Raw genomic sequence first — 22941 nt, forward strand, 5'->3', positions numbered from 1 at the left:
GCTATTGTCTTCTGCACAAATGAAGTTTGCTCTTACAGTAGAAAGTTCTGTTGAGCCAGAGGACTCACGTTCTGAACCACAGGCCATGTCTACAGCTTTGGGTGACTTAGGTATCCTGGGCCTAGAAATGACACCACAAATTCTTATATTCTCCAGTGGGCTTGAGAATATAAGATGTTGCATTCAAACTATCCATTAACTATAGTGAACAAAATATCTATTCACTACCCTAAAATAGCCACATTGCCTTTGGAGCAGCTAGCATAATTAAAATAATTAGTCCTACTGTTATTCAGAATGTGGGGTCTGAGACTTGGATAGCAATACAAACACAATGGTTTGTCCAAGGCCAAAGCTGTGCTTATCTACTTTTCCCTCCCACATGCAAAAAACATTCAAAACCTGTTTCACCATGGTTAGAGCCCTGCATGGATACAAAATTAATATCTGCAAATGCAGATATAAAGCAGATATCAGTGGAGTTGCAGGGCTCTAGCAACAACATGTGAGATCAGCAGGGCCATAGGCTGTTACCAGGGCAGGAACCACAAGTAGGGTTGCCAGGTGTCCGGTATTGACCTTCATAGTCCAGTATCTTTGCCTCCTGTCCAGTAAAATGTCAGGTATTTTCTGATTTTTTCCCGGACAGGAGGCGAAAATAACGGGTGCTTACCTGGTTCCACAGGGGAGCTTTCCAGCCTGGAACAGGAAGACAAGATGGTGGATGGCCGCCAGCAGCCTGTTAGGGCTAAAAAGCCTTAAAAGCGTTTCTTAAAGGGGCCACGCTGTTTTTTTAAGATTAAAAAAAAAAATCTCAACAACTTTGGTCTTCTTTTTTTCCTCTCAACAGAATTTTTTCTCCGGTATTTTTTTTTTAATGGGGTGGGAGTGGGGGAGCTATTCGGTAATTTTGGTTAAACCATCTGGCAACCTTAACCATAGGGGTAAAAGCAGTAGCATTTTGGCTGCTGCTTGGAGGAGCCAGCACTCAGATTGGACAGCTTCTCTGACATTGCTGTATTGCCCTTAGCCCTATTCACTAGGGTGTGCAAGCAGCTTGCACACTCCTGGCCGGGAGTCCCTTCTGTGTAGTGCTGTGTATTTCCTGTCTGTGAACATGTGAGCTGCTGTCATACACCAGCATGATCAGGAACATATGCCAATGAGCCTTATTCTCACCACATTTAACAAGGCTGTGGGCAGTATAGCCATGCCGGAGATGCTAGGATCAGTGTAGTCACACCACATTGGTTATATGTGCAAGCTACTAGTTACTGAGGTGAATTTGTACACATGCTTTACTGCACCCTGATTATCTCTAGACTCTAAGGCCCCTGTAGAGAGTGCCAATTACAGGCTGAATCTCTCTAGTCCAGGATCTGCCAAACCAGATAATTTGCTGAACCAAGGGAGGTCTAGCAGCATTACCAATATTTCTACAGCTTACGGGGCTCTTAGTATCTGTGCTATTGTTATTTAGCTCTAATAAATAACAATAGCACAGATACTAAGAGCCAGTATCTGTGCCAGTATCATTGATACTAAGAGTCAGTGCCGTAAACAATGTTATGGAACCATGGGAAACTTGGCCATGATAAGTGGACATCTAGCTAGCTAAAATCATGCCAGACCATGAATGGTGCTGGACTAGAGAGTGCTGGACTAGAGAAGTTCAACCTGTAGTATCAAACCTATTGGTGTGCTATGTGATATGGATACCTGTGTTCTAGAAATGGGACTAAGACCACTAATCCATTTCACGATGTACAACCGGTAATAGCAATTTTCACCAATTCTGTTTTATGCTATATTTAAACTGGATTTTAACAGGCTATCAGACATTTCAATTCAATCTTGCAGTTATCTTCTTTTTGTATGGATTTCCACATCCTCACAGTTAAAACTGAAGGGAGAAATAACCAGCAAAGATACTACGTATTAAGAAACAAAGCTTGTTTTAATACACCTGTCCTTAATAACAAATCAAGCAGGGAGAGGAAGGGAGGTAGACAGTGAGATGTATGTAGTTGGAATGGTTTCGTTTCAGGATGGAATAAGTTTCTTAAGGAACCAAAATCAGTTCATAAACTAGATTAAAAGCACATTACCCACTATTAGACTGTAGCCAACTCCAAGGTAGAGCACAATTATTTAACACTGCACAGCAACACTACAACTCATGCTGAATTATATCTACTGTTCATCTTTTAATCTAAGGTCCAGTTTAAGAAGGCAGAGTATAATTCCCCAATTAAATGTTTGCAAGTACTTTTTTCCTGTGTTGCTTGCCAAAAAAAAGTCATAATGGGAACTGTGGGCATTAAGCCCAAGCTATGAGGCCCTTGCTGTTTTCATCTGGAAGGTGGCAGTTTAAGCCTGGAACTTCTTCTTAACACCCTGCTGACATTCATTCACCAATTCAACCAAACAAACGACTCCTACAGAACGCCCCTGAATCTCTCATCAAAGCCTAGACCAGCCCTAAGCCCTTTTAGCTTCTCATCTCTGATGCAACCACATCACAGTGGTACATCTGCAAGATTCTGGTGGAATGATTTTCAAAATGTCTGTCATTACTCTTTACGGAGTACATATGTCTTGAATGGTCAGAAGCTGAATATAAAAGTAAGTCTCAGAACCACAATAAACAACCAGTACAAAACAGTTTGATCATGCAAATTAATGATTCAGAAACATTTACATTCCAGTTGGTTTTTAGAAAGAAAATGGGTACTTGTTTCATCCATCAGCAAGACGAGATATGTTACTTCACACTCTATGGGAATGGGAGAAGGAACGTTCATTATGTTTAAAGCACTGAGGCAAGTTATCTAGTCTTTGTACTTAAGGGCTTGTCTGTGATCGAAAGTTTCACCGCTTTAACTATTGTAGTTTAATAGCAACCCAATTGATCTGAAAATACTTATACTGATATAGGTTATTCTGCTTCAGGAAATAAAATCAGCTATAGTGATAGGTGTAATTTTTAAACCAAAACAAACTGAATGCACTCTAAGACTCATAACTATATTGATTAAAATCCACTACGCCTCTATGGCCAGGTCTACACTAACAGGGAATGTAAAACCAAGATATGCAATTCCAACTACATTAATTACGTAGCTGGAGTCGACGTACCTTGTTTCAAGTTCCCCTTGCTGTCTACACAGTGGGAGGCCAACGGGAACATTTGCTAATGCACCCATCAGCTTCCCTTATTCCTTGCACAAGCAGGAGTACCAGCCACCGGTGGAAGCACCCTCGGAGTTTTATTTAGAGTGTCTTAATTAAACTTGCTAAAGTGAACTTTGGAAGATTGATTGTGGCAGCATCGATCTTCTGTTTAGTGAAGACATGACCTCAGAAACACAGTTATAGCAGTGCAGTTCTATAGACAAGGCCTCCATTTCACAAAGCATAAAACAGGTCTAACACACTACGTAAGGATATTTAGATTTAAAGGGCTTTGAGATCTACAGCTCTCTCAAAGACCTTTATAAATACGAATTTACCCTGCCTCGCAAAAATGTGACTGCTGTAATTGTTCCTCTTACCTAACTACACAGAGCTACAAATGCTTCAAAAGGAGTGAGGGGATCAACCCACCAAAGCTGCACAACAGAAGATCAATCCATACCAGCCAACCTCCTCTGCTTGTTCTTACTATACTATCTTCTGTAGATTTGTTTCAAATAGAGAACTACCTATTATCTTTAAGGCCCAGGATGAATACAGCACAGCTGCTGTGTGTATGTTTCCAAAACCAAAATGTTAGTTGTTGATGGAGAGCTCTAACAACAACAAACATCAAAAAAACCTAACAAACCATGATAGGAAGGGCATTTTTAGAAACACTGGACTATGAAGGCAAGCCATCACACCACAAACTAAAGAGGAATCTTAATGAATGTCCTTAGTACAGAAATTAAAGGCACTAAACGTTTAAAAATTACTTTTGTACTGAGAGCAGCAATGACAAGAGAGACTTTTACCCTACAAACAAGTCAGAAGTTGACCCAGTACACTTTCAAAAGTAAAACTGTATCATTATCTTTTAGCATTTGTGTATTAGGTTAATGATCTTTACAGTATGAAAATTCAGTATTGATTTAATCATTGCTCTACATTATTCTAATGATTTAGAATTTCATTTTATATAGGTGTCTGCCTGAATGCATTACATTCTATCAGCTAGGCTACAGAAAGACTCCTCACAATGATTGTATTCTAAGGATGTGCAGGAATTACAGAAAGGATGTGGATTCATTGCAGAGAGTCCAGCGAAGGGCAACAAAAAAGATTAGGTGTCTGGAGCACATGATTTATGATGGGGTGGGCAATAATTTTTGCAGGGGGGCCACTTAAATTTAGCTACATGGTCATGGACAGCCTCCCCTACTTTCCCACAGAAGAGGTGGGGCTTGGGGTGGGAGGGGCAGGGTTGGAGAGTAGCCTCCAACCAGAGTTGTCTAGGGCTGAAGGCTTTGAATTAAAACCACAGCAAAGGGCTTCCGGATGATGGCCCTGCCACTGCCACGTTGCCTGGCAGCTGCCTGAAGTTGCTGCGGCTACTTAAAGGGCTCTGCCAGACAGCACCACAATCATGAGCTGCGAGTCATTTAATTAGGATCCTGCAGCCTGAGACATCCCCTGGAAATTTGGTGGCACAGGCAGCAGTATATAAAGTGGCCAGAAGCAGTCCACAGGCCGGATCCAAGAGTTAAGTGGGCCAGATCCAGGCCCTGGGCTGTATCTTGTCCAGCCCTGATTTATGAGGAAGGGCTGAAGGATTTAGGCTTAGTCAGTCTACAGAAGAGAATAGTGAGGGGGGATTTGATAGCAGCCTTCAACTACTTGAAAGGGGATTCCAACGAGGATGGAGAGAGTCTTTTCTTAATGGCAGCAGATGACAGAACAAGGAACAATAGTCTCAAGTTGCAGTGGGAGAGGTCTAGGTTGGACATTAGGAAAAACTATTTCACCAGGAGGATGGTGAAGCATTAGCATGGGTGACCTAGGGAGGTGGTGAAATCTTCATCCCCAGAGGCTTTTAAATCCCACCTTAACAAAGCCCTACCTGGGATGATTAAGAGTGTGTCTAGACTACTGAGTTTTGTTGACAAAACTATACCAGCGTCTACACTACCGCTGAGTTCTGTCGACATAACGTTGACAGAACTCAGCAGTTTTGTCAACGCTGATATACCTCATTTTACGAGGCATAACACCTTCTGTCGACAGAGTTCTGTCGACAGAAGGTGTTATTGCCTGTAGGGTTGCGTCTAGACTACAGGGTTCTGTCGACAAAGCAAGCTGCTTTGTCGACAGAACTCAATGTGTCTGGACGCTCTTTGTCGACAGAAGTTTTGTCGACAGATACTGTCGACAAAACTTCTGTTGACAAAACCCGGTAGTCTAGACGTACCCTTAGTTGGGACTGCTTCTGCGTTTAGCAGGAGGTTGGACTCTATGACCTCCTGAGGGCTCTCCCAACCCTATGATTCTATGAATATAAGCAACACATCCCAGAAATCCTCTGTTTTGGATAATTAGAGTCAGGATTTGCATGATGCTCTGCTGGAGAGACAATGGATGTTACATATGGTAGCCATACAGTAAATTGGGAAGAAAATTAAGGAGCATGACAACTTTTGGCTGCCTTTGTAATTGGTTTAGGTTGGTTGGAAGATAGAAATAGGTATAGGAGAGAGAGTACACACCAAAATAATTTCTGATGTGTTTTCATAAGAACGGCCATACTGGGTCAGATCAAAGATCCATCTAGCCCAGTATCCTCTCTGCTAACAGTGGCCAATACCAAATGCCACAGAGGGAGGTAATCATCATGTGATCCCTCTCCTGACATCCATTTCCAGACAAACAGAAGCTAGGAAAACCATTCCTACCCATCCTGGCTAATAGCCATTGATGGAACTAACCTCTAAGAAGCTATCTAGCTCTTTTTTGAACCCTGTTAAAGTCCTAGTCTTCACAACATCCTATGGTAAGGAGTTCCACAGATTGACTATGCACTGGGTGAAAAAAAACCTTCCTTTTGTTTGTTTAAAACCTGCTGCCTATTAATTTCATTTGGAATAACAGCCGTTATTTCAAAATATATTTACTAGTGTCTACACAGCCAAACCACTATTTCGAAATTAAATCAAAATAGCAGAGTGCTTATTTCAAATTTGGTAAACCTCATTTCATGAGGAATAATACCACATTCGAATAGCTAAATCGAAATAAGTGCTGTGTAGACACTTTTTGAAATAGGGGGCCTCCAGCCCTTCCCAGGGTACCCTGGTGGCCACTCTGGGCACAACCAGGAAAACTCTTCTGGTTCCCCTGGAGCCCTTAAAGGGGTAGACTCTGGCCTCAGTGCCTGTGCCAGCTGCAAGCCTGCCAGCACAGAGCCAGCAGTCCGTGCACCTAGCCCAGCATGAGCCAGCAACCCAGTGGCACCCAGCCCTCCACCGCTCCCCAGGAGCAGACTGGCAGCTCCCAGGAGCCTGCCAGGGGCCACAAAAGGTGGGCGCCTTCCTGGTCTAGTGCAGAGATCATGTACTTCATTGAGGTTTGGGGGGAGGCCTCCAATGTCCAGGATCTCCGTACTAGACGCAGGAACGTGGCTGTCTACAAGAGGATGGCTGACAGCCTGGCCACGAAAGGCCACATGCGCACCCAGGAGCAGGTGCACATGAAAATAAGAGATCTGTGGCAGTCCTATGCCAGTGCCTCAGGGGGCAGCTCCCAACGAAGGGCTGACTCAGACCCCTGCCCCTATTATGATGCCCTGGACTGCATCCTGGGGGTTCAGATGGTCCATGCCCCCCAGGCGGTCATCGACCCTAGGGCAGAGGGCCCTGTCCATGACACGGAGGAGGAAGTGGAGGAGGAGGAGGATGGCAAGGAGCCGCAGTAGCCTGGAGAGCAAGTGACCCGCACCCAGGACCTCCAAGCCGTACCAGCAAGCCTGTCGCCAGTGTCATCCGAGGCTGGGGAGGCCTCGACATGTGAGTGCCATCGCAGTCCCCTTATGCAGGGTGGGGGGGGGGGGGGAAAAGAGGGAGACCAGGGACCACATGCATGGGCCTTGCTGACCATAGAGCACATAGCAACCTGGGCATGTGCCATTCCAACCTGTGCATGTGACCCCGGCTGGCTGCCACACAGGGGCCCTGGCCTGTTCATACATACACATGTGTATGTATGACAGCACATGACATGCTCCTGACCCCAAGGAGGACCACCGCACAATGCCATCCCTCCACGAGCCCCCTCTACGCAGAGGCAGGGCACATCTTCCCTCCCCCCACACTAGATACAGAACAGGGGCATAGGTGCAGCCCTGGGCCAGCTCACACTCTCAGGGATAGCAGGACATGCCAAACACGGCCTGTATGCAAGCACATTGGCTCTGATGGTGCAGAGACCTGCCGTCTTTACCGTGCAGAGGGGGCTGGGCTTCACCCACTGTGTCCCCAGGGAGAACTGGATCTCCCCACACCATGGATCGGTAGCTATCTGGCGTGCAGAGCTTCCATAGGGTGATGGCCACACACTTGTGGAGAGGAATGGCAGGCTTCACGTGCATGTCCCATCACCGCAGAGCAGGGGTGAGCCACTCACAAAGCTCGAGGACGGTGTCCTCCTTCATCCTGAAGTTCTGGGTCCATTGTTGGTCTCCCCAGCACTCCAGGACGATGTAGTCCCACCAGTTGCTGCTGGTGTCCAGTTGCTGCAGCTGCTCCTCCACATCCCCTAGGAGGGTCCGGAGGATGGTGCGGGGGTCGGGCTGCAGCAGATGCTGCAAGGCAGCCTGCAGAAAGTGCAGCCAGGCTTGCAGCAACATGTCCAAAATGAGCATCAAAGTGCCATGGGGCGGCTCTGGCTCCATGGTGCTGAGTGCTGTGGTGACCCGAGTCAAGGCAACCAAAGCAGCCAGAGACAAAAATGCTTTGCTGTCCCTCAGCGAGGTAGGCAAGCAAGCAGGGAAAGCTGAGAACTGGCTGTCTGGGGCGGGTCCCTTTAAGCACAAGCCTCGGATAGCTTCAGGCGGCAGACACACAAAGTAACTCCTGTCCTAAAGCCCTGCCAGAACTGGTTTCAGCTTCCCTTAAATGCGATTCAGCATCCAATCAGTGTGGACGCGCTCTTTTGAAATGGCAAAACGCTTTTGTATGTAGACGCATTATTTCAAAATCACTTATTTCGAATTAACTGTTTTGAAATAAGATATTTCGACATAACGCTGTAGTGTAGACATATCCATATCTGTTAACATTGCTAGAAACTTCATTATTATACCAGATTTAATGCACGAGTGCAATAATTAAGAATCCATAGCTCTTTCAAAAGAAAAACCAGCTATCTGGAACATCTTCTCAGTGAAGGGTTTTTTCCTAGCCAAATTTCAAAACTTCTATCTAGTCATTTGGTGAGAAGACTGACTTTTTTTAAATAGTTTCTTATGAAGTTTTGCACCTTTTTGCTTGTTCCCCAAAACAGCCCGTCCAGTGGACACCCAGCCTTGAAAGCACAGACTAAAATAAAAAGATTTCTGAACCTTACAAGTAACTGAAAATGGAGTCTTAGAATGGATTATCTTATGTGATCTTAACTATAGTGATTACTACCACTCCTCTATAAGAAGACAAGGAACATCAGAAACTGCCCTAAAGGAATTTGTAGTAGTGTAATAAGTGTATTCTTTCTCTCAATGTCAACAGCTTTCATATGCTTGCTAAAGGCTAATGCAAAACCCACAGAAGTCAAATGAGCTTTCCAACCACAAAGATAAACTACCCACCCTCCAAAGAATATAGCTTAATCTAATGCACAAAATAATGTGCCATTATCACATTATTCAAGCTAAAACTAAGTGTTGCACATTTTCCTCAAATCGCTAAGACTGAGTTATATCCACATTCTTGGGGGGAGTTTCTAAAACTATTTCTTTCACTACTAGAAAAATGAAGCAGACTCTTTAGTCCCCTGCTCCAGTTGAAATACTAACCCCCGATGATTACATTTTTTATTCTCTAAAAGGAATGGTGTGGTGTATTAAAGGATAATGGAACTTGCATTATTAACAAAACAAGGGTGCCCCACAAACTGTCCCTGCGGATGTTGATCACACAACTGAACCTGCCTACCTGCCCTCTGGTGAGCACCATCCCCTTACCAGTTGAGCTAGAAGTTCTGGTTTTCCCTAGCAAAAGCACAGAATAGGAGTTACTGCCCAGAGCAGAGTAATACAGACATTGAGAACAGCTTAGCTCTGGGAAGGCTTAATCACAGGAACTTGAAACAGCACCTAGTTGCACAGCCCCAGTGGGACCAAAATCTTAAATAAATCTGTCTCACTAATAAGTTTATACCCAGTGAGCTCATGTTACCCCTCTTTATCAATGAAAAAGAGATATGCACAACTGTTGTTACCAGGAGCAGGGGGCATTTACATGGGTTTGATAATAAACAAAAAAGTGATTTTATTAATTATAGAAAGTAGGGCTGAAGTACTTGCGATAACAGACAGATCAAAGTAAGTTACTAATGTAAAATAAAATAAAAATACATCAACTAAGCCTAATACTTCAAGAGACATTATTATAAGTCTCACCCTAGTTCTTATTTCAAGTGAAGTCTTTTTCAGGACAGAGCTTTCTTTTTTTCTGACTTAGGTCCAGCAGCTCATCTCCTCCATCAGTTTTTTTGTTTCCATGCATCTTTTTGGGATGGGAGCAGTCTGTCAAGCCAGGTGCAGACCATCATTGTTTGCTTTCAATTCGTTATATAGACTTTCCCCAGTCTTTGATCAATTCCCCCACCCCGACCCCTGAGGAAATGTACAAAATTCAAGATGAATTCAAGCACTAGGTAGCATGATCACATCTTTGTAGGGCCAACCATAATCCAGGATAAAATACTGTCTTGAGCACCAGGCGTTTAAGTTTCTTGAATACTGAAAATGGTCTTCATTAGCACATCTAGGTATATATGAGTTCATACATCATAATTCTATCCTAATATACAATGATGATACATGCACACAAGCAGAATGTATACATTTTGGGATTACAAGGTCTCCAAGAATCGAAGGATAGGTTACATGCTCTAATTTGCATACAGCACATTTTTAAATTAAATAAATTAATGGAGATTGCCTATCTCCTAGAACTGGAAGGGACCTTGAAAGGTCATCGAGTCCAGTCCCCTGCCTTCACAGCAGGACCAAGTACCATCCCTGACAAATATTTGCCCCAAATCCCTAAATGGCCTCTGCAAAGATTGAGCTCACAACCCTGGGTTTAGCAGGCCAATGCTCAAACCACTGAGCTATCCCTCCCGCTAATAATTATGCATATTCATATTACATTTACATAAAATATAAAGATGCAGTGTCACAGTCCCAATCAGCTCCAATGAAAATCTTAAATAGCAATTGAAAAAGCTGTTACTTGGAAAAAGCATGTATTATACATTAACCTATATACAGTAATAAAACTGTAATGCATACTTCATGCTAATCCAGTAGTCTACTATAGGTTTGACCTCCCTGGTCCAGCACCTTCGGGACCGACTGATCCCAAATGAGGAATTTTGCTGGATCAGAGGAGATCATTTTTGTCCCCCCTGCTGCCAGCCCTGCCCCCACCAGGCTTCCCAGCAAATCCCCTTGGAATACAGTAGTTATGCCTACCAGACAGGGGTTAAACATTGCATTCCACAAAGATAATTTCTTCCTTCCCATGACGGCTGAGCAAAGCAGGAGGCAAAGTTATTAAAAGGTGTAAGAATTCTTGCCCCTGATCTTGCTACAATTGCTCACAGCAGGTGGTGAGTTTCTGACTTTTCTCTCTTCCTTCTTTCCCCTGTCCCTCTCTAAGTTGCTAGTACCTCTGCAACTACAAGGAATGAGGAAAAGTTCTAGCTCCATTTAGGGTGAAATTGGAATATCTTACCTGGTAGGCATCTCTTGTCAAAATAAAATGCTGCTTAATGAACATTCATATAAAATTTCAATATAACAAGATTTCTGCCATATGTGAAGTACTGTAGGAAATGTAGGATACAATAAAGCTGCAGTCTTACATCATGTGAAAGAACAGAGATACAGGCTCTTCCAAAGAGATTTAGAATTTGGTATCTAGAATTCACCACTTGAAGACAGACAGAGATAATTACTCACTAAATTAATTCGGGCAGAGACAAGGAATGTGCTCAGTGCTTATCTTTTGGCCAGAAGCCACCGCAAAATCTTATTTCAAAGTTTCTTCTGATAATGTATGTAAATAATATAAAAGCTTTGTCCAACTGTACATAAAAATACAACCAAGAACTGAAGGCTTGTGACAGCATAAGCACTCAGAACAGCCTCCAATTGTTTCTATTTCTTCCAGAATTCCAAGATTTTTAAGATCTGATTTTTTAAAAAAAAAGTCATTGCCCAAATTGCCATGAATGCATGATTGAATGTTTTGCTGTGCAGCTACCCACTGACATATGCAGGGACTCATTTATACCACGCACCACTAGCTTGCAAGACCTTATGAACTAATTTTACTTCTGGTTGTCAGAATCAACAAAACCCAAAAGAATCTGAAGTAAATGTTAGAATTTCAACTAAGCTAACATTTGTCATCTCAATATTTTAAGCTCATTGTTGCTGACAATTAGCTTGCATAAAAGATAAATGAAAATAATATTATATGATCACCCAGAAAATAACATTTTACACTCATAAATAAAGCTAAAATCTTTGACACTGGCCTTCAAAAAATTATTTCAATTTGATGGCATATTTAACTCTATTTATCTGTAGTTGCTAGGTCCTTGGATAGAACTAAGGACGTGAAAGTGCCCGGGCTTATCAGTTAACCTTCATGGCTACATGCAGGCTCCTGGTATGCACAGGGAACAGGCTTAAAAGCTGGCTCCCAGAGAGCTGTCTGTCATCCTGCCCCTGCATCAGAGGCAGCAGCGCCAAGTGTGTGGGTGTACGGACAGATGGGAGCTGGTTTGCATGGGGAACAGACATAAAGACCTGCTCCCCATGCACATCTGCCCCACCCCCCATGTGTAACCACGTAAATTGCTGAAATTTTCAGTGGTTACACATTTACTTGATTAAACACATTTTTATATCTGTAGCTAGAACTAAAGGAAAATATACATGTGAGGGTACAGGCAAATGATACAACAGGAAATTCTTTGTAATCTAGAGCAGCGGTATGTTTACCCTGGGGGAAAAAAAAGATCTTCCAGGTGTTACATCAACTTATCTAGATATTTGACTAGTTTTACAATAGGCTACATAAAAAGCATTAGCAAAGTAAGCACAAACTAAAATTTCATACCGACAAAATAGGGTTGTCAGCTTTCTAATTACAGAAATCTAAACACTCTTGCCCAGTCCACTGCTCTCTCCCTTCCCTAAGGTCTCACTCACTGCTTGCCTGTCCTTCCCAAGGCCTCACCCCTGTTCACTTCATTCTCCTTCCCTCTATTGCAGTGGTCCCCAACCTTTTGGGGCTGCCGGGCACCCGGGGGGGCAGGGCTGCTCGTGGGGCGCACATCCGAGGGCGGGGCCAGCACATGCGCCATGTGCCCAGGGCAGGCACCAGCATGTGCCGCAACCACGGGGCCGAGGCCTCCCACACGTCTCACGCCCGGGGCCGGCGCTGCACATGTGCCACGTGCCTGGGGCCAGGGCCAGCCCAGATTGTTCGGCGGGTGCACATAAATGGCCCGGCGGGCGCAGTGTTGGGGACCACTGAATTGCTGTTCTCCCCATCCTCTCACATATGCTCATTTTCACTGCAAGTCCCAAACAGGCATATGTGTTGTTTTGACAGATATATTATGCTAAGTTTTATTTGTTACAGGATACTAGAGATGGCAGCAAAACAGTCAAAAAAGGTAATTAAAAAAATAATAATCAAAGTTGTTCATAATTTTTTCTGAGTACGTCTACACTGCAACACTATTTTGAAATAACTAGTGCTATTCCAAAATAACTTAGTCCACATCTACACAGCAGGCAGTTATTTCAAAATAATGAGAAAAGACTGTCAAACTGGAGGACTTCTGAATGACTCGTGTAACCCTCATTATATAAGGCAGGGGTCTCCAAACTACGGCCCGGGGGCCGGATGCGGCCCGCGAGGCCCTCTCATCCGGCCCGTGGAGACCTTTTTGGATTCAAAGGCAGAAGAAGTGAGATTGTTTCAAAACCCATTTGAAGCAGATGTGGCCAGTTGCCCAGATGAACTGCAGCTGGAAGTCATTGAGTTGCAAGCAAATGACCTCCTTAGGGACAAGTTCAAAATAGGACTGGTGGGTTTTTACCAGTTTTTGCCCAAGGAAGACTTTCCTAATATCAAAACTTTTGCATCAAGGTACCTTTCAATCTTTGGAACAACATACCTGTGTGAACAAACATTTTCAAGAATGAAATACGTGAAGAACAATTTGAGAACAAACTTGTCCGATGATAATCTCAGGTCACTGTTGATGTTAGGGACAACAAATCTAAAGCCAGAAATGTCTGCTATTTTGGCATCCAGGAAACAATTTCACCATTCACACTAATACAGGTGTTCATGTGTAGTGTATGAATGTGTTATTAAATAATAACTGAATAAAATAATATTAAATAAATAATTAAAAACAACATCCATGTTTTGATTGTTTTTTATTTGGACCTCAAGTGTGTAGTCGGCCCCCGAACTGCTGTTTGATAGTTAATGCGGCCCTCGGGCTGAAAAGTTTGGAGACCCCTGATATAAGGAATAAGGGAAGTCAGAGGAAAAGTGCTCTATTTCGAAGTAAGTGCTGTGTAGATGCTTCCTAATTCGAAATAAGCAATTTCAAAATAAGCTATACAATTGACTTAGCTCAATTTGCATAGCTTATTTCGAGTTAAGCCCTGTTGTGTAGACATACCCTCCTTTTTCTCTTCCCATTTTTCGTAAACAGATGCATACTTTTTACTAAAATTATCGTAATTTTTTGTTTGGAATTAGGACTACACATTATCACTGCTGCAATGGGTCTATGAAAGCCACATTCCTGAAGGCCAAATACAAATCCATTAAGCACAAAAACGAAATGCACACTTGTCCAGATACCTAAATAAATCTGTAGAAACTGACTCCAACATCTATACCTAGATACATACATGAATACACATATACATAATTAACATGCACCAACATATACTTCCATATTAGGCATTAAACAATTGTTATATTAATTAGAGACCCCAAATAAGACCAGGACTCTGGGGTGGCAGGTGCTAGACATATACACAAAAATATAGGGTCTGCAACAAAGAGTTCATAATGTAGATAGAGAAAGGTGGGGAGAAATGTATGCTCTACTGGCGCTTCTCATATTATTAGTCAACAATATTAACTTGTAAAGAAACATTACAATTCTTTTCTAATTCCCATATCTTTTAAAAACTTGTTATGAATTGAATACACATATATTTTATAGCAAAGCCAGCAAAAGTCTATTACCTTAAAGTCTATGAGTCAAAAGGAGCAAAAGTCAGAGTTATGCTGCAAATTTTATTCACCCTGGCTACATCTACACTGCAGGGTTTTTGCACAAGAAGTCTTTTGCGGAAGAGTTCTTGCGCAAAAACTTCTCGCGCAAAAGCGCATCCACACCTCAAAGAGCATCACTTTTGCAATGCGCTTTTGTGCAAGAGTGTCCACACTGCATGGACACTCTTGCACACGAAATCTCTGATGGCCATTCACAGAATGGCCACACGTGCCTTTTTGCGCAAGAGCTGTAGCACAAAAAGGAGTTATGCCTCGTAGAAGGAGGCATACCTACACCACAAAAAGCCCTCTGTTCTGATTGACTACAGATTTTCTTGTGCAAAAACGTGATTGAGATTAGATGCTCCACGGGTTTTTGCGCAAGAACCTTATAGTGTAGACACAGCCACAGGTATATGCACAAGCAGAAGTACACATACCTCCCGACACAAAGACATACAGTCTCTTACACACATACAATTAATGCACACTCATACTTGGCTACATAGCGACAATTCCATACACATTTTCAGGGGCAGCCTAAATCACCCAGTCAGGAATGGAGGTGAGTGGACTGAAATGGAAAAGGGGAAGGAAAGAGGCCAAAGATGAAACTAGGATGAGGGTGTGAAGGGACAGTGAAGGGGAGAGGAGAGGGTGTGGAGAGTATGTGGGGGAGAGGAAAGTGACAAGGAAAGCAGAAGGGTGCAAGTGCAAAAGGTATGGGGAGTCGAGAGGTGTATAACAGCATAATGGGAGTGCAACACTATATGGAGGTGAATGGGATGGAGGGCTGTGGGGCAAGGGCTCTGGGAGGTGAAGAGGAGGGTGGGAGAGCACTCTAAAGCAGTGTTTCTCAATGAGTGGTATGAGTACGCTTGGGGTTCTCGGGAGAAGTCTGGGGGGTACCTCAACACAACTGAAATTTGGAGAAAACTGAATTTTTGTTTTAAGTTTTACAGCACTTTATTATTTTTGTACTTTTTACACCCAAAAACGTCATTGCCTGCCTAGCTATGATTAAGTTGTTTAAACAAATGTGTTTCAATGGTAGAAAAAAATGTGTCTGAAAACTGTAGGTACTGGTGGTACTTATACATTTGTTTTAAAGGGGCACTTCATAAAAAAAGGTTGAGAAACACTGCTCTAAGAGGCACAGGTCTGGGATGGGTAGAGGTGGAGTGCAGAGCAGGATGTGGGGGAGGGATGAAGTGACGTGGGTGTAGGGGCATTGGGGCAGGGAGGGATGAACTGATGGTGGCGCAGTCTCATTCCCAACACTCAGAGATGGGAGTACACATATCTCCAGCTCCAAAATGCCAACTACAGGGCAACAGACTGCAGCTTGAGCCCAGCCACATGAGCACAAGGAGAAGAGGGCCAGGCAGCAGTGGGAGAAGCGTATGACATATCCCTCAACAACTGCCTGCTGAGCTCTCATGAGCTGCACTAGTTCCTCCCCTCTCCTCTCCTGACCCACCCAATGGGAGTTGTGCCTGCAGGTGAGGGTAGGACAGCACACAGACCCCCTACCCTTGGCTGTCCCTAGGAGCTGAACAGGCCAGCTGCTTCATGATCTGGAAGACATACTGGAGCTAGAAGGAAGCCTATCAGCCCTATTGCATAGCTTGGCAGTACCACCAATTTCACAATCAAGAGCCCAGTCAGCAGTGCTGACTGGAACCACAAGGATCCCTGTTTGATCAGATGCTCCAGTCCAAAACTGGATAACTAGCCACTCTAAGACAAAATGAGAAAGAACAATTTTTCTGTAATAGTGCTGTGACACTTTCGTATTTGATGTCTGATTTTGAAAGCATGTAGTTTACGTGAGGTGAAACATAGGCAGGGCCGGTCTTTGGGCTGGCGGATGCTCCAAAGGGCTCAGTCAGGCCTCTCCTCTGGTTTGTTTTTACTCCTGGCCGGCAGCCTTTTCTTTGACTCCTCTCCTCTGGCCTCTTGTCCACGCCGGCCAGCAGACTTAGAATCACAGAATCATAGAATCCTAGGGATGGAAGAGACCTCAGTAGGTCATCAAGTCCAGCCCCCTACCCAAGGCAAGACCAATCCCACCTAAATCGTCCCAGCCAAAGCTATATCAAGCCGAAACTTAAAAACCTCTAGGGATGGAGATTCCACCACCTCCCTAGGTAACCCATTCCAGTGCTTCTCCCTCCTAGTGAAATAGTTTTTCCTAATATCCAACCTAGACCTCCCCCACAGAAACTTGAGACCATTGCTCCTTGTTCTGCTATCCGTCACTACTGTGAACAGCCTCTCTCCATCCTCTTTGGAACCTCCCTTCAGGAAGTCAAAGGCTGCTATCAAATCCCCCCTCACTCTTCTCTTCTGCATAGTAAATAAGTCCAAAACCCTCAGTCTCTCCTCATAGATCATGTGCTCGAGCCACCTCATTATTTTGGTTCCTCTCTGCTGGACCCTTCCAATTCATCCACAACCTTTCTATAGTGGGGGGCCCAGAACTGGATGCAACACTCCAGGTGTGGCCACACCAGTGCCAAATAAAGGGGAATAATAACTTTACTAGATCTGCTGGCAATGCTCCTCCTAATGCACCCTAATATGCTACCCTTCTTGGCTACAAGGGCACACTGTTGACTTATATTCAGCTTCTCATCCACTGTGATCCCCAGGTCCTTTTCTGCTGAACTGCTGCTTAGCTACTCTGTCTCCAGCCTGTAGCAGTGCTTGGGATTTTTCCATCCCAAGTGCAGGACTCTGCACTTCTTCTTGTTGAACCTCATGAGATTTCTTTTGGCCCAATCCTCCAATTTGCCTAGGTCATTCTGGACCCTATCCCTACCCTCCAATGTATCTCTCTCTCCCCCCTAGCTTTGTGTCACCTGCAAACTTGCTGAGGGTGCAATTCATCCCCTCATCCAGGGGACATTATAACATCTTTAAAATGGTGACAATTGGGAAAGATATATGTGACAAGGAAAAATCTTACTCAAGGAGAAACAGATGTTCAAGAGAAAAATGCATAAGAATGCTATAGAAGGGTTATAGGAAAAAGAGTATAGTAGAGGTTAAACCTCTCTGATCCCGCAACATCCATGTTCCAGGAGGCTGGGACAGAGCCAGTCCATGGACTTAGCCCAGGCCAGGAGGAGAGCCAATCCCGCAGCCAGGAGGACCGGTGGTCAGGTCTCTGATCTGGTAAACTCCAAAGGGTTCCAGACCAGGGAGGTTCAATCTATAGTCCAGAACAGTGTTTAAAAGTTGGTTTGTTCTTTTTGATAACATACAGCTGTCAAAATATACTTGAAATCAAATATACGTTAAATATCTACTTATAAAATACATTTTAGCAAAAATATCACCATGTATGTTTGCTATAGCTAAGGATAAAATTATGCAAAACATGTCAAACAGCTACTGTCATCATGTAACAAATGCTTCAGTTCAAATCACCACAAAAAAAAACCTACACCATGTAGCACTGCCAAGAAAAATATTTCTGATGTTACATCAGCATAGGAAATTAGTCCAACTTAACCAGTGTCAAGACACAATGAATACAGCCCTTAAATTTTCACCCAATGGGAAATCAAAAGTAAACTAGCTTGTGTACATTTTTCCTTGATATGATTCCTTCACCCAGTCCAAAACTATCATCGCTATTTGTATTTTAAACTATTAATACAAGTGTTATCATAGAAACTAGCCTTTATTTAGTATTAACGCAAGTCTTAATGTAAAGTTCATGGACATTCTTGCATTTTGTTTTCTCACTGTGCTAGTCCTGGAACCTTAAAAAAAGATCGCACCCATTTCCAAAAAGGGAATGCAGTTTACAAAACAAAACACTGAGCATAATAATTCACCTTGCAGAGTCCATGGAATATTAAGTACATTATTTTGCAGATGTACTCTTCTTCTGCACGAAGGCAGATTGTCCAACTGGGGACTACTCCTACTGCCAGCGAAGACACGGCATTAGCCATTCTTATTATGATCAATAGAGATCTAAGTTAAGAGTACCTGGGAAAAGCTCACTCAGTGCAAGATGTGAATAGGTTGGCTGGTGGTTTGTGAAGCTTCTGTCCTCCACAACTCAGGAGAGACTGACGTCATGCAATCTGGAAAAAAGGAAAGTATCAAAACACACATTTAATGGTACTTGTTAGTCTTAATTTGAAATTCTCTAAAGTTTCTGTAATGTGAAATCCAAAAATATTGAAATATTTTTGTTGAATTTGCACTGGCATCAAAGATTGTTACCATCTCTGATTTAGTCTCTGCTCCCCATTACATTTGGTATCTCTTTAGACAAAATTGTAAGTGATATGATGTCTTGGTAGTCCTATACTAGCATTTCAGTATGATGCTAAGGAGCATTGTTAATGCATCCGAGAGTACTGAGGGAGCTGGCAAATGTCATTGAGGAGCCTTTGGCCATTATCTTTGAAAAGTCATGGAGATCTGGAGAGATCCCAGATGATTGGAAAAAGGCAAATGTAGTGCCCATCTTTTAAAAAGGGAAGAAGGATGATCCAGGGAACTATAGGCCGGTCAGTCTTACCTCGGTTCCTGGAAAAATCATGGAAGGGATCCTTAAGGAATCCATTTTGAGGCACTTGGAAGAGAGGAAAGTCATCAGGAAAAAAGTCAGCATGGATTCACAAAGGGCAAGTCGTGCCTGACCAATCTGATTAGCTTCTATGATAAGGTAACTGGCTCTGTGGACATGGGAAAGTCAGTGGATGTGATATACCTTGACTTTAGCAAGGCTTTTGATACTGTCTCCCACAATATTCTTGCCAGCAAGGGAATGTGGATTGGATAAATGGACGGTAAGATGAATAGAAAGCTGGCTAGAAGGCTGGCCCAGCGGGTAGTGATCAACAGCTTGGTGTCAGGATGGCGGTTGGTTTTTAGCAGAGTGCCCCAAGGTTCGGTTCTAGGACCGGTTTTTTCAATATCTTAATCAATGACCTGGATGAGGGGCTGGACTGCACCCTCAGCAAGTTTGCAGAAGACGCTAAGCTAGGGGGAGAGGTAGATACGCTTGAGGGCAGAGATAGGGTCCAGAATGACTTAGACAAATTGGAGGATTGGGCTACAAGAAATCTGATGAGGTTCAACAAGGACAAGTGCAGTGTCCTGCACTTGGGACAGAAGAACCCCAAGCATTGTTACAGGCTGGGGACCAACCAGCTAAGTAATAGTTCTGCAGAAAAGGACCTGGGGGTTACAGTGGATGAGAAGCTGGATATGAGTCAACAGTGTGCCCTCAAGAAGGCTAATGGCATATTAGGGTGCATTAAGAAGAGCATTGCCAGCATATCCAGAGATGTGCTTATTCCCCTTTATTCGGCTCTGGTGAGTCCACATCTGGAGAATTGTGTCTAGTTCTGGGCCCCCCACTACAAAAAGGATGTGGACGCATTGGAGATGGTCCAGCGGAGGGCAACCAAAATGATTAGGGGGCTAGAGCATATGATCTACGAGGAGAGGCTGAGGGAGTTGGGTCTGTTTAGTCTGCAGAAGCAAAGACTGAGGAGGGATTTGATAGCAGCCTTCAACTTCCTGAAGGGAGGTTCTAAAGAGAATGGAGAAAGGCTGTTCTCAGTAGTGACAAATGGCAGAACAAGGAGCAATGGTCTCAAGTTGTGGTGGGAGAGGTCCAGGTTGGATATTAGGAAAAACTATTTCACTAGGAGAGTGGTAAAGCAGTGGAATGGGTTACCTAGGGAAGTAGTAGAGTCTCCATCCCTAGAGGTGTTTAAGTCTCGGCTTGACAAAGGCCTGGCTGGGTTGATTTAGTTGGGATTGGTCCTGCCTAGAGCAGGAGACTTGACTTGATGACCTTCTGAAGTCTCTTCCAGCTCTATGGTTCTATTGTTGTGATGGCCCTGCCTCTCTAGTAGGATGCAAAACCAAACTCCTAAACATCTGTGGTCCTCAGAGACTCCAGAGCATTTTTGGAGTGTAGTAGTACTCACACTGTTCTCTCAAGTAATTAACCTTTCTACTAATTAAATGTGGTTTAAATTCACAGGTTTTGCTTTGCTGAACCGTTGTTGGATTGTTCCTCTGCAGTAGCTGTACTTCAGTGGTGGGTGATGAAGGGAGAGCCACAGCTTGACCTTCTAAGTACCTCCCATTGGGAATAGGACTCCTCACCAAAGACTCCTAAACAAAGTGAATTGCCTAGGCATAAGAGGACAGGTCCTTTAATAGGATTGGTAACTGATTAAAAGATGGGCAGTATAAATGGTCAGTTTTCAGAATGAAGAAAGGTAACTCATCATGTTCCCCAGTTCTGGAACCAGTTCTATTCAGCATATTCATAAGTTATCTAGAAAAGGGGATAAACAGTGAAGCAGAAAAATGTGCAGAAGATACAAAACTACTCAAGATAGTTAAGTTTGAAGCTCTTCACGGTCTGCCTGGAAAAGGCCTCTCAAAACTGAATGACTGGGCAACAAAAAGGCAGATCAAATTTATTGTTGATAAATGCACAGTAATGCTCACTGGAACATAATCCCAGCTGTATCTATAAAAGGATGGGATTTAAATTAGCTGTTACCACTCAAAGAGGTCTTGGAGTCATTGTAGATAGTTCTCTGAAAACATCCAGTCAATGTGTAGTGACAGTCAAAAAAGCCTACAGAATGTTTGGAACAATTAAGAAATGGTTACGTAAGAGGGATGTAAAATCCCAATTAATCAGTTAACTGCTTAAATGTTAAGTTTAACCAGTTAACCAATTAAATGGGGCCACAGGTGGAGGCTGCTCCAGCCAGGCTGGAGTGCCCTATATGCAGAAGGCCAGGCCAGGCCACCCTGCTCTGTCTGGGCTGATTAACCATTTACATCCCAAATACATAAGATGACAGAAAATATCTTAATGCCTCTATATAAATCAATGGTACATCCACATCTTGACTACAGTGTGCAGCTGTTGTCACTCCCTCTCAAAAAAAGAAATATATTGGAATTGAGAAAAAAGGGCAACAAACATGATTAAAGGTATGGAACAGCTTCTGTTCCTCTATGAGGAGAGATTAATAAGACTGGGCGTTTTCAGCTTGGAAAAGAGATGATTAAGAGGGGGACACAACTGATGTCTATAAAATCATAACTGGTTTGGAGAAAATAGTTAAGGAAGTGCTTAGAATACAAGAACAGCCATACTAGGTCAGACCAAAGGTCCATCTAGCCCAGTATCCTGTCTGCGGACAGTGGCCAATACCAGATGCCCCAGAGGGAGGGATCACAACAGGTAATCCTCATGTGATCCCTCCCCTGTCACCCATCTCCAGACAAACAGAAGCTAGGGACACCATTCCTACCCATCCCGGCTAATAACCATTGATGGACCTAACCTCAATGAATCTAGCTCTTTTTTAATCCCTGTTAAAGTTCTAGCCTTCACCACATCCTCTGGAAAGGAGTTCCCAGGTTGACTGTGCGCTGAGTGAAGAAAAACTTAATATGTAGCAGGTTTAAGAAAAACAAAAGGAAGTAGTTCTTTTCACAATGCACAGTGGAACGCTGCCAGGTGATGTTGTGAAGGCCACGACTATAACAGAATTAAAAAAACCAAACAAACTAGATCAATTCTTGGAAGACAGGGCCATTAAAGACTATTAGCCAGAATGGACAGAGATGCTATCCCTATCCTATTTCCCAGAAACTGAGAATGAGCCACAGGGAATGGATCATTTGAGGATTACCTGTCCTGTTAATTTTCACTGTGGTACCTGGCATGCCAGAAGACAGGATATTGGGCAAGATGGAACTTCGGTCTGATGCAGTATGGCCATTCTTATGTGCTTACGGTACTTTACATTTGATTTAATAGATGAACAAAATAAAGTTTATACTGGTTTTGATACAGATACTGCACGCAAATATTAGGAAGTGTTGGTCTAGATTTAATAGATTTTCTCATCTAAACTTGAGATTTTGCAGTGTGCCATCATATTATGAGGTTAAGCTTTGATGTATGTACTGTGTATTAGCACTGTGCAAAACTGTGGCTTCTACTCAAAATATGTAAGAATGTCTTTTGGTTTCATTTTCCAACTATTTGCATTATGGGAGCCAACAAAAAATAGAATAAATTACATTAAAGCAAAAAATCAACTAAAACTGCCTTTTTTTTCCAGATTGCAATTCTAGAAAGTTACCCAAATCCATAAAGCATGAAAAAACTACCTGAAAACTCACTAAATCTAATCTTGCTAGAAGGCTTGTAAACTGACAGGGTGTAGGATATCAGCACAACTTTTTCACATCTCTAGTTCACGGCCCTTTTCACCTAAAAGATCTGTGGAAGCCAACACAGCCTGACATTTGATGCCAATAAAAGTTCTGTGCTTACACTGAGAATAACTATATATTGTCTTCA

The 22941-nt window shown here is 43.2% G+C and overlaps 1 protein-coding gene across 2 annotated transcripts in view; it reads right to left on the reverse strand.

Annotated features, from left to right (window-relative positions):
- The window catches only part of SMPD3 (sphingomyelin phosphodiesterase 3), a 230240-nt gene that overhangs the window by 191235 nt on the left and 16064 nt on the right, over positions 1 to 22941 (reverse strand). The window contains exon 2 of one of the 2 annotated variants that reach the window (XM_006117573.2): positions 18564 to 18661. The exons of the other annotated variant lie outside the window; for it this stretch is intronic. The gene's annotated coding sequence lies outside the window, so the exon portion shown is untranslated. The remainder of the gene's footprint in view (positions 1 to 18563; positions 18662 to 22941) is intronic. 2 annotated transcript variants of the gene reach the window in all.

The sequence above is a fragment of the Pelodiscus sinensis genome, chromosome 12 (genome assembly GCF_049634645.1).
Source record: "Pelodiscus sinensis isolate JC-2024 chromosome 12, ASM4963464v1, whole genome shotgun sequence".
Lineage (NCBI taxonomy): Eukaryota > Metazoa > Chordata > Testudines > Trionychidae > Pelodiscus > Pelodiscus sinensis.